The sequence below is a fragment of the Apostichopus japonicus genome, chromosome 16 (assembly GCF_037975245.1).
Source record: "Apostichopus japonicus isolate 1M-3 chromosome 16, ASM3797524v1, whole genome shotgun sequence".
Lineage (NCBI taxonomy): Eukaryota > Metazoa > Echinodermata > Holothuroidea > Aspidochirotida > Stichopodidae > Apostichopus > Apostichopus japonicus.
The window spans coordinates 38,052,883-38,074,607 of NC_092576.1; the positions used below are offsets into that span (position 1 = coordinate 38,052,883).

The following is a 21,725-nucleotide window of genomic DNA, read 5'->3' on the forward strand; positions in this document are numbered from 1 at the left end:
GAATTGCCCATCCCTCACATATAGAGTCCTGCTAATCATTTTCCAGTAGTTTTCAACTGGTTACTTCATGAGCTCACCTAGGTCAATGAGGGGATTGGCTTTTTGGGGGTCTACTGGCACGTGTATCCCACTAATAGAAATTTCTGGAAATGCCCAAACCTTACATATGAAGTGATACCTATCATTTTCCAGTAGGTTTCAACTGGTTACATCATGAGCACACCTAGGTCAATGAGGGGGATTGGCATTTTGGGGGTCTACTTGCAGGGGTACCCCACTTATACAAATTACTGGAATTGCCCATCCCTCACATATAGAGTCCTGCTAATCATTTTCCAGTAGTTTTCAACTGGTTACTTCATGAGCTCACCTAGGTCAATGAGGGGATGGGCATTTTGGGGGTCTACTGGCAGGGGTACCCACCAGTAAAAATGACTGGAAATGCCCATCCCTTGTAACTGAAGTCCTGACCATCATTTTCCAATAGGTTTCAAGTGGTTACCTCATGAGCTGAGCTAGGTCATCCGTGAGGCTGGCAAAGCTACCCCACCACCAATAATTACTGGCGATGGCCATTTGTTGCTCATGGGGCCATACCTGACACATTGTATTTACTTTGATGTGGTTACCATGAAAGCTGATCTAGGTTAGCTTTTAGGTGACTTTAAAATTGCTTTCCCAGCCACACCCACCACAGCCGGTTTTCCAGTCTTCTGGTTTCATATACAGGAATGCACTGTGAACATTGTGATGTACAAGGCAATTGATTACCTTCCCAGCTAACCAAACCCTATGGGCTCCTGGTCTATATTGATGCTCCATTGACACCCTTGCCTCCAGAATGTGACTGTGTGACGGCAGGTGTTAGAATCGCTTTAGAATTCATTGGACATTTGAGTGAATGTAGGGACCAAAACTTTTTATGCAATTCTTTGAGAAACATAACATAGCTCCACTAAAATATGCAAAAGTGATCTACTTCCACCCCACCAAAAAACCTTGTCTTGTGGATAGGGTGGGGGGAGGGTGGGTTAAGGAGACCAGTTCATACAACTTTATAAAGAACATACCTGGAAATATTTTCGATATGAATTTCAACATTTTTTATCATTGAAATTTCTTTGGGCATGCACCCAAAGGTCACAGTTTACTTTTCTTACAAAGGGACCTTTGCAACATAATGTTTTAACAATAGTAATAGATAATGAATGTATCTATAAACTCAGTAATTTTTAGGTTGGTGCTCCCTCTTTTTATAATCTTTTTCAGTGAAAACATCTTGAGTGAAGGCATTCTTGCACTTTATACTCAAGCATGTGCTCAAGTTTTAGATTTTCAAAAAGCCTAACTAGTATCTCCTCTAACAATTGTGTTCTTTGAATATTTTTTAATGGGTATGACAGGAATTTGCATATTCAAGAAGTTTTTAAATATTTCTTGACATTGAGAAGAACTTGCCATTATTTTGGTTCTGTAAGTCCTTGTCACATCAACATAAAGACAGGTTTTTTCCTCAGTTGTTATTATGATTTGGATTGAACCTCTTCAAAGCTTTTTATTCTCAGTATATACTTACACCAAATGTTCACATTATTATGGTCACTGGTATTTTTAAGAAGGTATCAAAAGATATTTTATGATTAACAAAGCAGACATCTTGGACTACCACTGCAGTTGTTTTTGAGTATGTGCCCCTGTCCTGTGGTCCATCATTGAAGAACTGTTCACATAAGTATGTACCTTTTTAGATAGGGAGCACTTAGAGTAGCCCTGTGACTGATGGGACATTTGCGGACCACCATTTTTAGGTACATTTAGTTAACTTGTAAGCGCTATCTCAGAATGAAAAGAATGAGTTGGGTATATACCCCTCCTGGTAGCTACTTAATGCAGCTATATCAGAGCACCACCATTGAGAGAATATTGGCATTAACTATTTCACACAGTGGCATTTCCCTTGTGACTGATGGGACAGAAGCTCTGTGACTGATGGGACGCTACAGTATCTCCTCCAAAATTATAGCAAATTTTGTTTTGCACTAACTTCAGTTTGCATCCACATATGGTGCCAACTAGCATTAAACTTGGGTCATCTGGGCTCTAGCCACCCATAGTCATCACAGGTAGGGCCCACTCGAGTTGGCCAATGGGGGTGTGGGTCCCACATTGGTTTGCCATATGAGCATCCCATAGAAGCAACTGGCATATGTAGAACAGACACAGGCCCATGGGAAAACCTGTTCCATTCCACACTTGCTGTCTCATATAGCCCCATATGACTGAGTCATGGGTGTGTGATTTGTTGGGGCCTCACTGGGAAAGCTGTTTGGGCCCATATTTGGTGAGGTATGTTGCCCATGTATGGGACTCATGGGACTCAAGTAATTACATCTGGAAAAATGAAACACAATCCGTATGCATTTGAAACTTGCATTTTATTTATTAACAACAACAGAACGAGCTGAGCCTTGAAACATGCAAACATTGATAATGCACAGGATACTAATTATACAACATTGATGAAGTCATTTAAGTCACATGAGCTTTTGACAATATGCTGAGCTTAACCCTGGGCAGCAAAAGTACCGAGATACTCTCAACTGTGGATTTAAAGGGTCCAATCTGCCCATCATATAGTGAAAGTCTAATACAATTTTTTTGAGCCATGTTCTCCATTTCCCCCAAAAATACTAAAGTGGTCAACATCCCATGAGGAAAGAGCCAAAACTAATAGGCAAAGGGGCATACATATACTATAAAAAGGATCCACCTGGCCTTACCAATGATTGGATTGGACCTTACATCATTTAAGTTACAGCCTAGTGGTTCTGTGAAAACTAATTCACTTGTGTGATGGGTACTCCTGTGGTGATACTGCCAACCAGGAGTGTGTTGTACAGTGCTTCAGGTTCTTTTTCCCCCTGATAGACCCACCAGTTCCTTCAACTCGGCCTCATTGTTCTGTGATCCAAGAATATTGCATTCCTCAATTTTTGGACAGAAGGGCCTGTATGCAGTGATCCAGCCCTCTCTACAAACCTCTGTGCATGCCACTGCTGTAGATGATAATAGTTGTTATGTCATTTCTTTTTAGGAAATTAGGTATGAATGGAACGACACTATTCTTGTACTAATACTTTTAGGCATTGCAAACTGTCCAATATAGGCTATACTATCTGAACCATATACTGTGACTGATTGGACAGTAATATCCAAAGATCTGACATGTATACCAATCTTGATTCAGGATAACCTTCACAGGTCAATGAACACTTCATCATGTCACCATCATGTCAGTGACACAAGCTGCTTTCAATAACATGGTCTAACAAATTAATTTGAAGAAATATACTGTACCTGTATTCTGATTTGCGTTTTTGTTCACGTTCTCGACGCTTTTGTTGTGAAGACATCTCTCGCTTCTTCTTGTGGGCCCACTGTTTGCGATACGCTGATTGTGTTTTTTTATATGCATCATATTTCCCCTCTGCTTTCAAACGTTCCCTCCTGTTTCGCTGTCTTTCAGCACTGGATTTCCCCATTTTGCATTGCACCACACATGCAGCCTAATTCTGTGACTGATGGGACAGAAGTTTCAGGTTGTCTTGCACATAACCCTATACACAATTGAAGAATCTCTGCTCATGCCAGATTAAGCCTTGAGTAGTACTAGATAGATGGACCCCCAACAACAGCTAAAATCATTCTGTTGGCTTATGACTAAAACAAATGTTAAAAAACTGTGACTGATGGGACATGTTCACACTCATTATTTCAAGAAATCACACAAAGACTTCTATTCATATAGACACCTGTAACTTTGCAGAAGGTGAAAGGTCTCAAGGTGACTTTCATACTCAAAACAAAGTTGGTCATTTTTAGAATCATGCCAACTATTAAAGGGGCACTCTGAATTTTAGGAAATTTTGCTAATTTTTCGTTCCTGCAGCACTTGACAGTTAAATGCATGCTGCAGTGAGGAGAAACACGTTATAAGCCAGGTAAAACCTGTTTTTGGTAGTTTAACTGTCATGTATATCAAATATCTCCCTCAAATGGCTGCAACCTTAAGTTGATTTTTAGTGAAAAATGCAAAAATTCAATGGAATGTGTAATTAATTACTTAGTTAATTAAATTATTTGCTATATTGATTTTACAAAGGGATTACTTTCAATAGTACCCATACTGGAGTCCTTACAGTGGTCCAGTGTGATGATATAACATTGAATTGCCAATGTCGCTCTAAGTGTTGTTTTTATGCTATGTCGCCCTAAGTGTTGTGGAAATGATAAATTCACATAGGACAACTCGTATATGTGTAATTAATTACTTAGTTAATTAAATTATTTGCTATATTTATTTTACAAAGGGGTTACTATCAATAGTACCCATACTGGAGTCCTAACAGTGGTCCAGTGTGATGGAATAACATTAAATTGCCAATGTTGCCCTAAGTGCTGTTTTTATTCTATGTCGCCCTAAGTGTTGTGGAAAGAGATAAATTCACATAGGACAACTTGTATATGTGTAATTAATTACTTAGTTAATTAAATTATTTGCTATATTTATTTTACAAAGGGATAACTTTCAACAGTACCCATACTGGAGTCCTAACAGTGGTCCAGTGTGATGATATAACATTAAATTGCCAGTGTCGCCCTAAGTGCTGTTTTTATTCTATGTCGCCCTAAGTGTTGTGAAAAGAGATAAATTTACATAGGACAACTTGTATATGTGTAATTAATTACTTAGTTAATTAAATGATTTTCTATATTTATTTTACAAAGGGGTTACTATCAATAGTAGCCATACTGGAGTCCTAACAGTGGTCCAGTGTGATGGAATAACATTAAATTGCCAATGTTGCCCTAAGTGCTGTTTTTATGCTATGTCGCCCTAAGTGTTGTGGAAAGAGATAAATTCACATAGGACAACTCGTATATGTGTAATTAATTACTAAGTTAATTAAATTATTTGCTATATTTATTTTACAAAGTGATAACTTTCAACAGTACCCATACTGGAGTCCTAACAGTGGTCCAATGTGATGATATAACATTAAATTGCCAATGTCGCCCTAAGTGGTGTTTTTATTCTATGTCGCCCTAAGTGTTGTGAAAAGAGATAAATTCACATAGGACAACTTGTATATGTGTAATTAATTACTTAGTTAATTAAATGATTTTCTATATTTATTTTACAAAGGGGTTACTATCAATAGTAGCCATACTGGAGTCCTAACAGTGGTCCAGTGTGATGGAATAACATTGAATTGCCAATGTTGCCCTAAGTGCTGTTTTTATTCTATGTCGCCCTAAGTGTTGTGAAGAGAGATAAATTTACATAGGACAACTTGTATATAAGCAATTAAATAATTAATTAGTTAAATTATTTGCTATATGTATTGTGCAAAGGGATACATATAAATAATACCCATACTGGAGTCCTAACAGTGGTCCAGTTTGATGAAATATTCATTAAATTGCCAATGTCGCCCTAAGTGCTGTTTTTCTGATATGTTGCCCAAGTGTTGTGAAAACAGCTAAATTCACATACGCCAACATGAATATGTGTTATTAATTAATTAATTAATTAGTTAAACTACTTGGTTTATTGTCTTGCAAATGGATTTCTATAAATAGTACCCACACTGGAGTCCTATACAGTGGTCCAGTGTGACAAAATAGTATTGTATTACATGTATATGTGTAATTAATTCATTAATTAATTTAATTCCTTGCTAAATATATATTTCAAAGGGATTACTATAAATAGTACCCATACTGGACTCCAATGTGATGAAATTACATTAAAATGCCAATGTCGCCCTAAGTGTTATATGATGCGATGTCGCCCAAAGTGCTGTTTCACAGTTAAATTCACTGAGATGCACTTAGGGCGACATCTATATGTCGCCCTAAGTGTGTTTGTGTACAATTAATTGATTATTTAATTAAAATCCTTGGTATTTGTATTTTGCAAAAGGATTATATTTAAAAGCACTCAAACTGGAGTCTTTACAATGGTCCAGTGTGAAACAATAACATTAAATTGCCAATGTTGCCCTAAGTGCTGTTTTTATCCTATGTCGCCCAACGGTCTAATTTAGAGTTATATATATATATATATATATATATATATATATATATATATATATATATATATATATATATATATATATATATAAATATATTGTTACGAGGGCCCATTGTAGCCTAACGCTAGTCACTGCTAGTAAGGAACCTAATGTTATAATATAGAAAGCATTGAAATTGCCTACGTGATAAATCAGTATTTGAGAAATTAGGTCGGGTTACCGTGTCAGAATGTTATAATACACGATTGTTCTAGTATATTCCTCATGATGACGCGCTGGTCTCGGGTTAACGTCGGTTTACGTGAGATCGCGTGTAAGCTGTACACATCTTCGTGGATTCTCTGGAATATTCGCGAGCGTTGCAAAGGACTTCCAAGAATAGAGAAACCGGGTCGCGTTGTTACTCAGGTGTATCGAGAGAGATCTAGATGATTCTTGACATGGCGAATCGTATATAAACCCGCCCAGATCGGAGAGTTTCTCAGTTTCTGTACGAATACAAGCGACGACAAATATTATACCATTCTACTATATATCGTCAGTGCTCAACTACCAGTAGTTTCTGAAGGATTGAGATATCGATAACAAGATTGATTCTACACTTCCATTCAGAAGTTTGAAGAGGACTTCGCTGTGAAAGTGCAGTTTTTCAGTCTTTATTTCGGAGAAGGTGAAGAATTTCTGTCTCCGTTGAGGAAGTTCGTTACGCCAGGAGTTGGTGGCTATAAAGCTGATTTTGGACTGACTCTGGTAATATTTAGTCGGCGACAAGTTCGACTTGTGCTTCACTCTATTGTGGCTGGAAGTCCGTCTTCTATTTTGGAGCATCGCCGGAAAGAAGGTGACTGCTGTTTCTGGGATCGCGAGAAACTTCGTCGAGGACCAGTGAAGTTCGCGGTACAACGGACCGAGAATCGTCGTCATCAAGGTCATCGCCGTTGGAAGAGACCAGCGTGTTATAAAGTGTATCCTATCTTGTTAAGTTTGTCAGTAATTTTCTGTATATTTGTAATTACCACTTGTTGTTGTTGGTTCAGACTCCATTGTTCAATATAGTTTACGTTCTCATTTAAAATCTCTAGACTCGTCAATTTGTCTGTGTTCCTTACGGAAACGAACCCAGGCTTGTGTCTCGTTAAAATTAATTATCGAGACCTCTCGCATTCCAACGTAACAAAATTGGGGGCCTATCCGGGAAAGGTTTACAACATTTGTGACCTATCCGTTTGAAACGTTTACAACATTTGTGACCTATCCGTTTGAAGGGAATTCATTTGTGAAAATTATTGTTTTGCAAATTGTCTAGAGAGAAAACGTGAGAGAACATGGAGTTCGAGCCAGAGGAATTTCTCAGAGATGTAACTTGGGAGAAATTTGATGGCCTAAAGAAGCCAGATTTGATGGCATTAGCCAAATATTATAGGTTAGGCGTAAAGCAAGCAACGAGGAAACAAGTTGTTAAGAATGGGTTGATCGATGTATTAGTTGACGAAGAAATTCTTGATGAGTCATGTTTGGGGAAAAAGGTTGAAATTCTGACAGAAATCGGCGGTGAGGCCGTTCAGCTGAAACAGTTAGAAATCGAAATGGAAAACAATCAAACTGGAGAAGGAAATCAGATTGGAACAGCAAAAGCAAGAACAAGAACTGGAACTAAAACGGCTCGAATCTGAAACATACCTGAAGGAATTAGAAATTCAGGCTAAGTATAAATCAGAATCTGACTCATCCTCCTCCTCGTCAGCTCATCGATCACAACCATATTTTGATGCCTCGAGATACATTAAATTGGTGCCAAAATTTACCGAAATAGAGGTAGATAAATATTTTCGACACTTTAAGAAAGTGGCTGCGAATATGAAGTGGCCGAAAGAGGTGTGGACGCTGCTTTTACAGAGTAGTTTTGTTGGGAAAGCACGGGAAGTGTATTCGGCTCTCCCTATGGAAAAGAGTGAAAACTACGATGAAGTGAAGCAGGCGATCCTCAAAGCCTATGAGCTGGTGCCAGAGGCATACCGACAGAAATTTAGGGGGGCTAGAAAAAATGATAATCAGACACATGTAGAATTTGCCAGAATAAAGGAGCAAATGTTTGATAGGTGGCTCCACTCTAAGGATGTATGGGAGAATTTTGTCAAATTACGACAATTGTTCCTAATTGAGGAATTTAAAAGATGTATCCACCCCGACATCAAAACTCATATTGATGAGAGAATGATTGACACCTTGCATGCTGCGGCAACGAAAGCAGATGACTATGCCCTGACCCACAAACTGAGCCCAAATAAGTTTTACCAGGCTAGGAGCAAGAAACCCAAAATAAACACAGAGGTAAAAGGGACACCCGATTCAAAGGGAAACAGCGGCAAATGGAATTCTGGGGCCACGAAACCACCAAGTGGGAGTGGATTCAAAAAGCGAGTTACTTGCTATAATTGTAACAAACCTGGTCATCTCATGTCACAATGTTATCTGCTACAAAATCAAAATTCTCAAAGAAAACAGGAGGGATCCTCAAAATCACCCCCTAATACAGTTGGATAAGTTGCCTCACAGAGGAATTCGAATCGAATTAACAAAGAAATCCAAAAGAAGGAATTTGCTAAAAATCAAGTGAATAAGGTATACCAACCATTCATTATGGAGGGTAGCATATCAATTAGTGATGATTTTTCGCCCCAACAAATTAAGATTTTAAGGGACACAGGTTGTTCACAGTCGCTCATTTTAGAAGGAACGTTGCCCTTTGGTGAACAGAGTTCGACTGGAACGTGTGCATTAATCCATGGGATAAAGATGGAGACTATCAGTGTTCCCTTACACAGAGTAAACCTAGAGTGTGGTTTGGTGTCCGGCCAAGTGCTGGTTGGAGTTATGTCGGAATTGCCGATAAAAGGTGTTTCCATGATGCTTGGAAATGACCTGGCAGGGGATAAGGTTCTCCATAATCCCATTGTTACAAATACGCCCTCTAATGTTAGTAGCCAGGAAGAAGATGAAATATATCCTGCGTGTGTAATGACTAGGGCAATGAGTAAAAATGCAGTCTCGGAAATGGAGGAGTCTGAGAGCTGTCAGAGTGATGTCTTCAAGTTAGAAGACACATTTTTTAAGGTTTTGAATGACACAGAAAGTAGTTCGGGAGATAATCAAAAGGTAGAGAAAGAAGATCCTTTGAGCCGCAACAAATTGATTTTAAAACAAAGTCGTGACCCTGAACTGATAGATTTAGTTAAAGGGGCAGTGACCCCACAAGAAGCGGAAGATAACCCTGTCTGCTTCTACAAACAAAATGGTGTGGTAATGAGAAAATGGCGACCGCTAGATGCACCTGCAGATGAGGAATGGCAAGTGGTGCACCAAATTGTTGTACCCAAGGTGTACCACAGTGACGTCATGAGCATGGCCCATGATAGTCCAATGGCAGGACATTTAGGCGTCAGGAAAACCTGTGATAGGATCCTAAAACATTTTTGGTGGCCCAAAATCCGGAGTGATGTGGCTGATTACTGTAGGTCGTGCCATACATGTCAGAAGGTTGGGAAGCCCAACCAGAAAATACCACCTGCACCTTTGAAACCAATCCCTGCTTTTGATGAGACTTTTAGTAGAGTCATTATTGATTGCGTTGGTCCTCTCCCTAAAACGAAATCAGGCAATCAATATGTCCTAACCATCATGTGTACATCGACCCGCTTTCCTGAAGCTATTCCGCTGAGGAATATTAAGGCAACTACAGTTGTGAAGGCCTTGACAAAGTTCTTCACTCTGGTTGGCCTTCCAAAAAGTATTCAGTCTGATCAAGGATCTAATTTCACCTCCGGATTGTTTCAGCAGGTTATGTATCAATTAGGGATAGACCAGCACCTTTCAAGTGCGTATCATCCGGAACCACAGGGTGCCCTAGAGAGATTCCACCAAACCCTAAAAAATATGATCAGAACGTACTGCCTTGAATTCCAGAAAGACTGGGATGAGGGCGTACACTTGTTGTTGTTTGCTGCTAGAGAAGCAGTGCAAGAAACGCTGGGATTTAGCCCATTTGAGCTAGTGTTCGGACATACAGTTCGAGGTCCGTTAAAGCACCTAAAGGAAAAGTGGCTCAGTGAAACATCTACCACTAATTTGTTGGACTATGTATCAAACTTTAAGCATAGGCTTAATAGGGCAAACGAAATAGCCAGACAAAATTTGGAACAAGGTCAAGCCAAAATGAAACAATGGTATGACAAAAATGCAAAGAATAGAGTGTTCCAACCAGGAGATAAAGTTTTGGTATTATTTCCAATTCAAGGCCAACCATTACAAGCTAGATATTTTGGCCCATATGAAGTTGAGTCGAAGATGGGTGACGTAGATTATGTGGTCAAGACACCAGGTAGGCGTAAGAGTAGACAATTGCATCATATTAATATGTTAAAGAAGTACATAGCGAGAAACGATGATAGTGTGCCAAAGCCTATCTGCTCTTCAACGCATGCTGATGTCACCCAAGGTACGGATGTTGAACCTGATGTGACGAGTGACACAAATGCCGGAATTAAAAACAAAGAGTATAGTATAAAACTACAAAACTCTGATGTGCTTGGAAATTTGGAGCAAAAGTTTTCCCACTTATCTGGCACGCAGCAAATTGAAATGACAGAATTGGTAAAATATTATCAGAATATCTTTCCCGACACACCATCGAGAACAAACGCTGCATTTCATGACATTGATGTTGGTGACACCACGCCCATCAAACAACATCCGTACCGTGTGAATCCATTGAAAATGGAACATCTCAAGAAAGAGATAAATTATATGTTGGATAATGATATAATAGAGCCAAGTAGTAGTGAATGGAGTTCACCATGTATTCTGATACCGAAACCAGATGGTACATATAGACTTGTGGCAGATATGAGAGCAGTCAATGAAGAATCAAAAACTGACTCATATCCCATACCTAGAATTGATGATTGCATTGACAAAATTGGAAATGCTAAATTTGTGAGTAAATTCGACCTTCTGAAAGGGTACTGGCAAGTTCCGCTCATTGAGCATGCTAAAGAGATCACTGCATTTTGTACGCCATTTGGCTTATATCAATACAAAGTTATGCCTTTCGGATTAAAGAATGCTCCTGCAACATTTCAAAGGATGGTTAATCAAATTGTAATGGAAATAGATGGTTGTGAAGCCTATGTCGATGACTTGATTGTATACAGTCAAACATGGGAGCAACACATGAGTCAACTTCGACAGTTGTTTCAGAAACTGTCTAAGGCGAAGTTGACTGTTAATTTGACGAAGAGTGAGTTTTGCCATGCCTCAGTGACTTACTTAGGTCATGTCGTAGGTCAAGGTCAAGTCAAACCACTGAAGGCCAAAGTGGAGGCAATAGAGCAATATCCAGCACCTACAAACAAGAAGGCGCTTATGACATTCTTGGGTATGGTCGGATATTATAGGAAGTTCTGTCCGAACTTCTCGGACATTGCTAGTCCACTAACGGACTTATTGAAGAAGAATGTTACATTCCGTTGGACGGATGAATGTGAACGTGCCTTCCACAAGATTAAGTCAATCCTCATGAGTTCACCAATACTTGCCAAACCCAACTTTCATAAGCAATTCAAATTGGCTGTCGATGCTAGTGACATAGGATGTGGCAGTGTTGTATTGCAAGAGGGCGAAGATCAAGTTGACCACCCAATATGCTATTATTCAAAGAAGTTTGATAAGCACCAGAGAAATTATTCAACTATTGAAAAGGAATGTCTTGCACTCTTGTTATCACTGCAACATTTCGATGTATATTTGCATACTACTGTCTACCCTGTGCTTGTGTTCACTGATCATAATCCTCTCACTTTCATACATAGAATGAAGAATAAGAATCAAAGATTAATGAGATGGAGTTTAACTTTACAAGAGTACAATCTTGATGTGAGGCACATAAAAGGAAAAGACAATGTGATGGCAGATGCTTTGTCCAGATTCACATAAATTTATTGTATATATGACAAGACAAAGATAATGTCACTATGCATGTGTATAAAGAACACTCAGAATTATTTATTATGCATAACTTAAAAGTTGTTTGATGAATGTTTAACGAAAATTTGTTCAAGTGTAACAAAGTTCATATTTTATGATATAGTATGTGATAAGATATAGCAGAATGTAAGAGATAAGAACGTTTTTGTTACATTCAAACTTTCCTTTAAGGGGGAGGGTGTTACGAGGGCCCATTGTAGCCTAACGCTAGTCACTGCTAGTAAGGAACCTAATGTTATAATATAGAAAGTATTGAAATTGCCTACGTGATAAATCAGTATTTGAGAAATTAGGTCGGGTTACCGTGTCAGAATGTTATAATACACGATTGCTCTAGTATATTCCTCATGATGACGCGCTGGTCTCGAGTTAACGTCGGTTTACGTGAGATCGCGTGTAAGCTGTACACATCTTCGTGGATTCTCTGGAATATTCGCGAGCGTTGCAAAGGACTTCCAAGAATAGAGAAACCGGGTCGCGTTGTTACTCAAGTGTATCGAGAGAGATCTAGATGATTCTTGACATGGCGAATCGTATATAAACCCGCCAAGATCGGAGAGTTTCTCAGTTTCTGTACGAATACAAGCGACGACAAATATTATACCATTCTACTATATATCGTCAGTGCTCAACTACCAGTAGTTTCTGAAGGATTGAGATATCGATAACAAGATTGATTCTACACTTCCATTCAGAAGTTTGAAGAGGACTTTGCTGTGAAAGTACAGTTTTTCAGTCTTTATTTCGGAGAAGGTGAAGAATTTCTGTCTCCGTTGAGGAAGATCGTTACGCCAGGAGCGTAACGATCTTTAAAGCAGATTTTGGACTGAGTCTGGTAATATTTAGTCGGCGACAAGTTCGACTTGTGCTTCACTCTATTGTGGCTGGAAGTCCGTCTTCTATTTTGGAGCATCGCCGGAAAGAAGGTGACTGCTGTTTCTGGGATCGCGAGAAACTTCGTCGAGGACCAGTGAAGTTCGCGGTACAACGGACCGAGAATCGTCGTCATCAAGGTCATCGCCGTTGGAAGAGACCAGCGTGTTATAAAGTGTATCCTATCTTGTTAAGTTTGTGAGTAATTTTCTGTATATTTGTAATTACCACTTGTTGTTGTTGGTTCAGACTCCATTGTTCAATATAGTTTACGTTCTCATTTAAAATCTCTAGACTCGTCAATTTGTCTGTGTTCCTTACGGAAACGAACCCAGGCTTGTGTCTCGTTAAAATTATTATCGAGACCTCTCGCATTCCAACGTAACAATATATATATATATATATATATATATATATATATATATATATATATATATATATATATATATATATATATATATATATATATATATATATATATATATATATACACATTGGTATTTTTGTTTACTTCAATGCATGGTAGCTGGGACTTAGGTTTACCTCGGGGATAGGTTTACCTGACACCAGGTAAACCTAAGTCTAGGGTCTTCTTGTTCAATCAATTTCACTTCCTTTGAGGAATGATTATTTCGAGTTAAGAGAAAACCTCATAAATTTTTCAATTCCGAAGTTACAAAAAAAAATCGTTCATTTAAAGGGTAAAATTTCCCCTCAAAAGTGGAGGTAATTCCGAAGGGTATATAACAGAATTACGAACATGGTATATATGTTGATCCCAACTTTACACCTCGATTTTGACCGAATGCGGCTATATATAGTTCCGAAACTTACAGGTTCCTCTAATTACACTGAAATCTTCGTGTTTGTACTTTTTCTTCCATTAATTTGGGATATTTAAGAAAATAAGAGTTTCTATTTTAACTGGCAAATTTACACGTAACGAAACAACGCCCCCATATCTAAGCAGTTCTTTCTGTGTTCGGTGGTAGGGCAGTCGATCGGATCGTATCGTTGCTCTCCCAATAGCCTACATTCAACGTTACTCTATGTGGGCCTAGCCATGTAGTCTACAAAGGAAAGTGCCGCAGGTTACCGTAAACGTTGCCCATTTGAAGTTGGCTTTTGGAACTTTGGTGGAGTATATGCATTGTAAGTAAATTCCTTAAAAGTGTTCCGGATATATTAATAACATTTAGAGTAAATACCTTCATGCTGAACACAAATAAAGTAAGACCATGGTTAGAGTTAGAGTAGACTAGCCTAGGCCTAACGTTAGCCCTAAATTGGACCTATCAGTATTACTGGCTATGGTAAATCACAGCTGCCTGCTACTGTCTTTGCTGATACTCGGAATATAAAATGTGATATATAAATTAAAGTATATACTTGTAACAGACTGGTCAACCTACACATTTTGCAGCCTGGTGATCTTCCAGATCTTTTAAAGTAAAGGCTTAATAATTGACGCACCTCCATGTATTACTAGGCCTACTAGTAGCATACTACTATTACTATACTAGCCTACTACTACTGTACTGTAGCTAGTACTAGCAACTATACAGCAGGCAACCATAACTTTTTGCAGCCAAGCAGAGTTAAATAATTCATGAGTTTGAATCCATTTCAGGTATATGCTGATCAAATTGTGTTTGTGCATGTTTTGGGGCATTTGGAAATCTTACTCCCTAAAAATAACCAAAATTACCTCAATATAATACCACTAATCTCTGGGACCTGACCTTTCTGAGGTTAGAGGCTCAGAGCATAGCAAACAGCATCCAAAGATAATGGATGTTTACTTAGGCCCTTCACTACAGTAAGCTTTTCGACAGATGTGTCAATTTAGGGGTATGAAAGAACTTGCATTCGTGCGATGCAATTTTGAACCATTTCACGAAATATAAATCTTTGGGTATGTCTCAATCTCTCTGCCATAAAATAAGGCAGTCAGAAAGTCACAACTCCACAAAAACAGATACACAAGCAAACGGAACACTACAGTAAAAGAAAGGGCCTGATAGATTCCATAAACGAGTTACAAAAGTAAAAAATGTGAAAAAGTTTGCCGTCTCAGTACAATATTCATCCCCACAATATTCTCTATATGTGTTAGTGTGCATCACTTAGCCCTGTGCGTACAGTAGTAGTGGTGTGTCATTGGTTCTGATTCAGAGAACTAAGTCACACAGGGCCTCAGTGTAGCAGTGTACAACAATTTTTTTGTAACATGAGTTTTTTCCCCCTGCACCTACTGTATGGGATGAATCATGGCTGAAGGTAAACAATTGAGTATTCATTTTAGAATAACAACGCAATCATGGCTAAGTAATTTAGGCATTTTGATATTAACGTTATGATGTGGGTAGTGTTAATAGTGCTGAAGTAATAGCTTGATCAAAAGTATTCCTCAAAGTCCCACAATGCCTTCACAGGGTGACCTACTGTACAGTCACTTGAGCACTTAGGAGTTTTTGCAAAAAGAGAAAATTCCTTGTCCAAAATTGCTAGGTTTGATCCAGTTTTACGGAGTCCCATAACAAAAAAACACAGTGTGTGATATATCAATGGAAAAGTGTAAAGATTCAATGTAACATATTTGAAAGGATTAGAGTATGTTGAAAAACCACCAGCTATGCATTTTAAGGATATAAACAGTACCTCATTGAACCTTGCATTGTGTTCACACTAATGAGTTATGAAATTGTTATCAGTGTCTTCATCATTAAAAGCTATTAATTAGGTTGATCAATGGTCTCACATATTAGTGCAATCACAGAGGTTAAATTTCAATCAGGTTATAATGCCAAGGGAATCCAGACCTACTTCATAAAAAAAAAAAAAAAAATCATGGCTCCTATAAAAATCATTCATGATAAAAACCAGCATACATACAGTACAGTATGTGCAACTAAAGCAGTTTCATATTGGGTATCATGTCCAAATAAAAGCTCTTGATTGTATTCAGTTTTCATACTTTTAAAAATGACCATCTGTGTGCAGTAATTTGGTGTAAGTAAGTAACATGAAAATGCACAAGACTAATGTTCAACAGGCACTAGATAGTTCTCATGTCCATAGCACAAACCAGGGAGTTGTTCCATTACATCTCCCTGCACAAACAGGCTATTATGATCAGAGTTGTTATGGAACAAATAAAACTCCCTTGTATGATGTTAGCACTGTACTGTGTGACAAAACACTTAAATGCATACATGTGGTAACATGTTGCTATGATCCGATACTAGCTGGTTGGGTGTATAAATAGATCACCATTATGCAAACTGCACTGCACATGGTTTCCATTATGTAATAAGTTTCATTTTATGAATTTGTCAATCTGACATGTATGTTACTGTACAGTATATGTGTAGGCTGCATGTACAACTTATTGTATCTTAATAATATACAGCAAAAAACTATTGAGAACTGTGATAAACAACATTTTCAAAGTGACAGTTGGGGATCTAAAAAGAACACTGAAAGCCTTCTGTAGCGATATAACATGATACTAAACATTATATATCTCTGCAAGCTAGTGTACCCTGCTTTGAGATGTATGGTTTAAATAAGGTTTTCATAAGTTTGCCCTGTTGACCCAACCACTGGCCTAGCCCTAGACATACCAATAAATAGATCTATCCATGCTTCAAATTGAGTTTTCACAATTTGACCATTTTTACCTAAATTTCCTTTGACCTTCACCAAAAACAATAGGCTTCTTGTACTTGTGATGCATCTATACATACATACTGTACCAACTATGAGATCTGTCCAATAAAGCTTACTGTCATGAAAAACTGTGTTAACAAGCTAGGATCACAAACACAGTACTCCTACCGATGCACACGCACACATATGCCATCGTGAGTGGAAAGTTTCAACATCATTGAAACCAAACATTAAAAATTAACTCAGTCATAATGCCAAAGTCTGTGTTCACGAGTAGTTCTGAGCTTAAACCCCAAATGATACGTTGAGGGACTAAATGTACCGGTATACATAGTCTAGGGTGCATGCAATTTTTAAGTAAATGAACTGCATGCGGGATGAGGCATTGAACCATGCATGAATACTCAGTCAATCCCTTGAAGTGATTGCATGCTAAATTCCTGGGTACAACTTACATACCAAATAATAGATCAATATTCAAACTTAGTAGTGTGGCATTTTTCTCAATTGTTGCATATGCGGTTTCCATGAAAAAAGTGATAGCTAAATTAACTAAACTGACATGAATATTGGACAACATGTACACTAAGTATTGACATCAAATAGGGAACTGCACTGTCAAGACTTCCACCTGCAATTTATGAAACAATTATCTGGACTTATTTATGTTCATTCTCTTGTCAGAAAAGATGGCTTAAATTTGGCACAATTTGAGGAATGCATGAATGCAGAATGAGAACACCACAGCAGATATGCTCCACTTTATTGCAAGAAGTACAGGGCTGCAATTTCAAGGTCAACACAGGATATCAAAATACTGTACAGTAACTTTGAGCTGCTGGTTCATGCTGACCATGGGATGCAGCGAGAAATGGCTTATATGGAAATAAGGAGCTCCCACAAGCATATATTGCAAACATCCCCAGTTGTCTTTAATATTCAGTAAGTATTGACTGTGAGATATATTTTAAATCCCTATGACCTGAAGTTAGTTTTCTAAAGTCTTCCCTTTAATATCCTCTTAGTCTGATCAACACACACTATACATAATATAAATTTACTGTACTAAGTTTCAACACGAACAAAGATGATGAAAATTTGCTGTTTATTTTCAAAAACTGTAAACGATCTAAGGCAAAGGCTAACAAAGTAATGTAAGAAAGGCTTTCCACTTCTCACCAAGTCCACTGCCAAACCGTTTGTTTTACTTTGCTACTTCCACCATCATAGAATGTTATCAGAATTGAAATGACTTTATGTGTAGTCTTTGAAAACCAAATGTAATGTAAATCTGCCATCTGGCAGGCTGGAATGAATTGTAGGTAGGATTGTGAAGCAAAGACTTGAGGTGTTAACACACCATCACATTTTAACCTTGATTATGATGTGTTTATTTGTACCTTTTGCAACAATGTCAATATCAAAATGTGAGGCTTTAAAAATATATTTACATGGAATGTACTTCAGTGAAACTTTGACATATGATTGAAATGTTGTTTTGGTTTGTTGTAGGTTAACAAGAGCTGGTGGAATTTCTCACCAAGAGAAGGAAGTACTGTCATCAATAAAATCTACAGACAGAAAAATATTTTTACTGAAGATCAAAATTTTCAATGAAAGGAAAGGCTTTCGATTAAAATTGGACAAACAACTTCTGTAGATACAATGAGGACTAGATTTATATGTCATTGCTTGGAGCCAGGTACAGTGCATTCTATGAGTTTGAATTTTTCTTTTTAGTTTCTGGACAGGTATATGACATGCAGCATACAAATTAAAATTTGTTAATGAATTTTCTTCCTTCACAGCATCATAAAATTCATTATTAATAATCCATTTATACAAATTCTTATGTTGCTGTATTTGAGAATTTTCGTTAGTAAAACAAAGATTTTAATCATATTCATTGCATTAACTATTATTCATGTAACTCCCTTACTTCACTGTACTGTATCAAATAAAACATTGTTTCACCAATCCATTATTCCAGTTGTTATACTGCTGGGAGGGGAGACACCAAGGTCTTTTAATACTTCAGTTACCCAATTAATGCTAACTAGATGCTCAATAATGCTTCCCACAATGGGGATGTTGGGTCTAGCAAACCTTAAGTCTAGTGGACCCTCAATGTAATGGGCATCCTCCCCCCCCCCCCATGTTGGTACTGCATGTGGTATACTTTTGTTAGTGAAACTAAGAGTTTCATCCTAGTCATTACATTGAGGGATGCTCTTTATTAAACTCCCTTACTTCACTGCAGCGTATTGGTAATCAACTATTCTAGTTGTAATGTTGCTAGTACTGTATTGAGAATCCTTTTGTTAGTGAAACGAAGATTTTAATGCTATCCATTACATTTAGGAGTACTCTCTAAGTGTCTACCTTCACAACATCATATAATAAATTATTAACAATCCATTATCTCTTTATATTTATGGCAGAGCTGTAGTCGAGTCCAATTAGCCAGAGCCCGATCCAAGTCCGAGTCCATCTGGTTTGAGCCAAATACAAGACCCCTCAAGTCCGAGCCAACTCCAGATACCAAAGATCACCTTTGGCAAAAATTCTTGAACTGTTATGATAATTATGCACCCAGGAGGAAATTTACCTCATGCTATAATTTTTTCGGACCAGATAGGTGGCAGCAAGCTCTTCCTGGTTCATAAATGTTATAAAACTACTGGGAGGGGAGTCACCAAGGTCCTTCAATACTTTCAGTTACCCAATAAATGCTAACTAGATGCTCAATAATGCTTCCCACAATGGGGGTGTTGGGTCTAGCAAACCTTAAGTCTAGTGGACCCTCAATATAATGGGCATCCCTCTTGTTGGTACTGCATGTGGTATCCTTTTGTTAGTGAAACTAAGAGTTTTATCCTAGTCATTACATTGAGGGATGCTCTTTATTAAACTCCCTTTCTTCACTGCATCGTATTGGTGATCCATTATTTCAGCTGTAATGTTGCTAGTACTGTATTTGAGAATCCTTTTGTTAGTGAAATGAAGAGTTTAATACTATCCATTACATTTAGGAGTTAACTTTCTAAGTCTCTACCTTCTCAACATCATATAATAAATTATTAACAATCCATTATCTTTTTATATTTATGGCAGAGCTGTAGTCGAGTCCACTTGGTATGAGCCAAATTCAAGACCCTTCAAGTCTGAGCCGACTCCAGATATTCAAATATGATCACCTTTGGTAAAAATTCTTGACCTGTTATGATAATTATGCACCCAGGAGGAAATTTACCTCATGCTATAATTTTTTCGGACCAGATAAGTGGCAGCAAGCTTTTCCTGGTTCATAAATGTTCAGCCCGGGCGCTCAACTTTCAGACCATGCAGGGAGAGGCAAAATCATATTCAAACCACGACCACCGCCAGGTTAAAACGGGCTTGTGAGAACCCTACTCTACTAAAAGTGATATTCTAGTTACATTTAGGATTGCTCATTAAGATTTTCAAATCATCATCATTGTCATGGTTGCTACTTTTTCTGATGTCATCATCATTTGTGAATTATTGTTATTGTTGCCATGTTACATTTGCCAGTATCAATTTTGCTTATTGTTCTCTCAAAATTGCAGAGTAGAAGGAAGAAATGTTAGCTAATAGTTATTATACCATATGTTCTTGGTCTCTAAATTGTTTACGCTGAGGTCAGTATGAACAGAAGTGTTTATAATAGTTTTCCTTTCTGATAAAGTATTTTCTGAATCATTTCATTAATTTTATATTTATACTCGAATTTTCAGTAGGTGTTGGCTTCATTGAGGGTCAAAGGCTACTCAAGGTCAGTAGAGTAACATAGAGCATCTAACTCAACAAGGAAAAGTTGGTAGTCATATGTAGTGCATATAGGTTTCTGACATTGAGTACTATTCTATAAATTTGTACAGTATAGCAGAAGCCCATGTGAGATAACTAGATATCTGAAACTGAAAGCCATGTTAACATGATAGTTCAATATTGGAATGATGAATGGAAGTTTGTATGCAGGTGTATCATGTGCTGAGTGCTCTTAGCCAAGTCAAAGGTTATTTGAGGCCAATATAGGTAAAATCTGAAAACCTTCATGATCCCATACTATCTAGTATCTGACTAGTAGCTGCTTTAATAGCTGAATCTTAGGGCAATTAATATATTTATCAGAACAAGTAATGTACCTCAAAAGACTTCTTAAGCTCTTTTGAGCCCCATTCAATATTTCAGTGTATTAACTTCATCATTCTTTTAACAAATTTACTCCAAATTGCTAGTTTCATGTTCTGGCAATGAACCTTTGTCATATCATGTTGCATGAGTGCTGTAACTGGTTTACAAGCTTGCAAAAGTCTTAAAAGGAGGATAGGGTGTTGGGATAAATAGTTCAAAATTATATTAACAAAATTGTACCATATTTTGCTTTTCTTTTTTCCCATATGTTGCCACTGCTTGAATAAGACTAGTTGATAGGACTTTTTGTGAGCTCCACCTTTGACAACAAGGTACAGTAGACTTCAACTGCATCTTGTTGGCAACATCCTAGGAAAGTTTCAATAAACACAGATGTTTCTATAAAATGAGGAATCTGATGAACATTCCAATACTGCAAGTCTTTATTGGACATTTCAGCAGGAGGCAATAACCAATTCTGATATTGTTACATACTGTAGGTCCTTCATAAAATGCCACTTAAAGAACTGTATTACTTCCTTGGGAAGGTGAATTTATTGTCAAATACAACATCAAATACAACCTGTCCAACTCCCCCCCCCCCACACCTCCATTTATCCCGAGTAGTTTACAGAAACTGGGACAGAACATTTTTTTGTGGGAAACAAGGTTAAATAATGTTGTTTGAGGTATTGAGCATTTATCTACATGTCCCTTTCGAATCTAGATAGGAGGAAGTAGCAAACAATGCAATGAAGCCATGAAGTTCAAGTGGATGCTTTAATTGTTTTTACCCAAAACATTGCTATATTCATTGATAAATATAATCCACTTCAAATTCAGTACCGTTATACAACATGCAAAAGAGTTATGATATTGATG

At 37.7% G+C, this 21,725-nt stretch overlaps 2 protein-coding genes and 1 long non-coding RNA gene across 5 annotated transcripts in view; 2 read left to right on the plus strand and 1 right to left on the minus strand.

Moving 5' to 3' along the window:
* LOC139982309 (uncharacterized) overlaps positions 1–21,725 on the minus strand; it is a 540,410-nt gene that overhangs the window by 287,679 nt on the left and 231,006 nt on the right. The window lies entirely within an intron of this gene.
* LOC139982303 (uncharacterized) overlaps positions 1–21,725 on the plus strand; it is a 168,376-nt gene that overhangs the window by 127,052 nt on the left and 19,599 nt on the right. The window lies entirely within an intron of this gene.
* On the plus strand, positions 13,492–19,254 carry LOC139982331 (uncharacterized). Its single transcript, XR_011798136.1, has 4 exons — positions 13,492–14,165; positions 17,370–17,627; positions 18,198–18,387; positions 19,127–19,254. It is a non-coding gene; the product is annotated as an uncharacterized lncRNA (long non-coding RNA).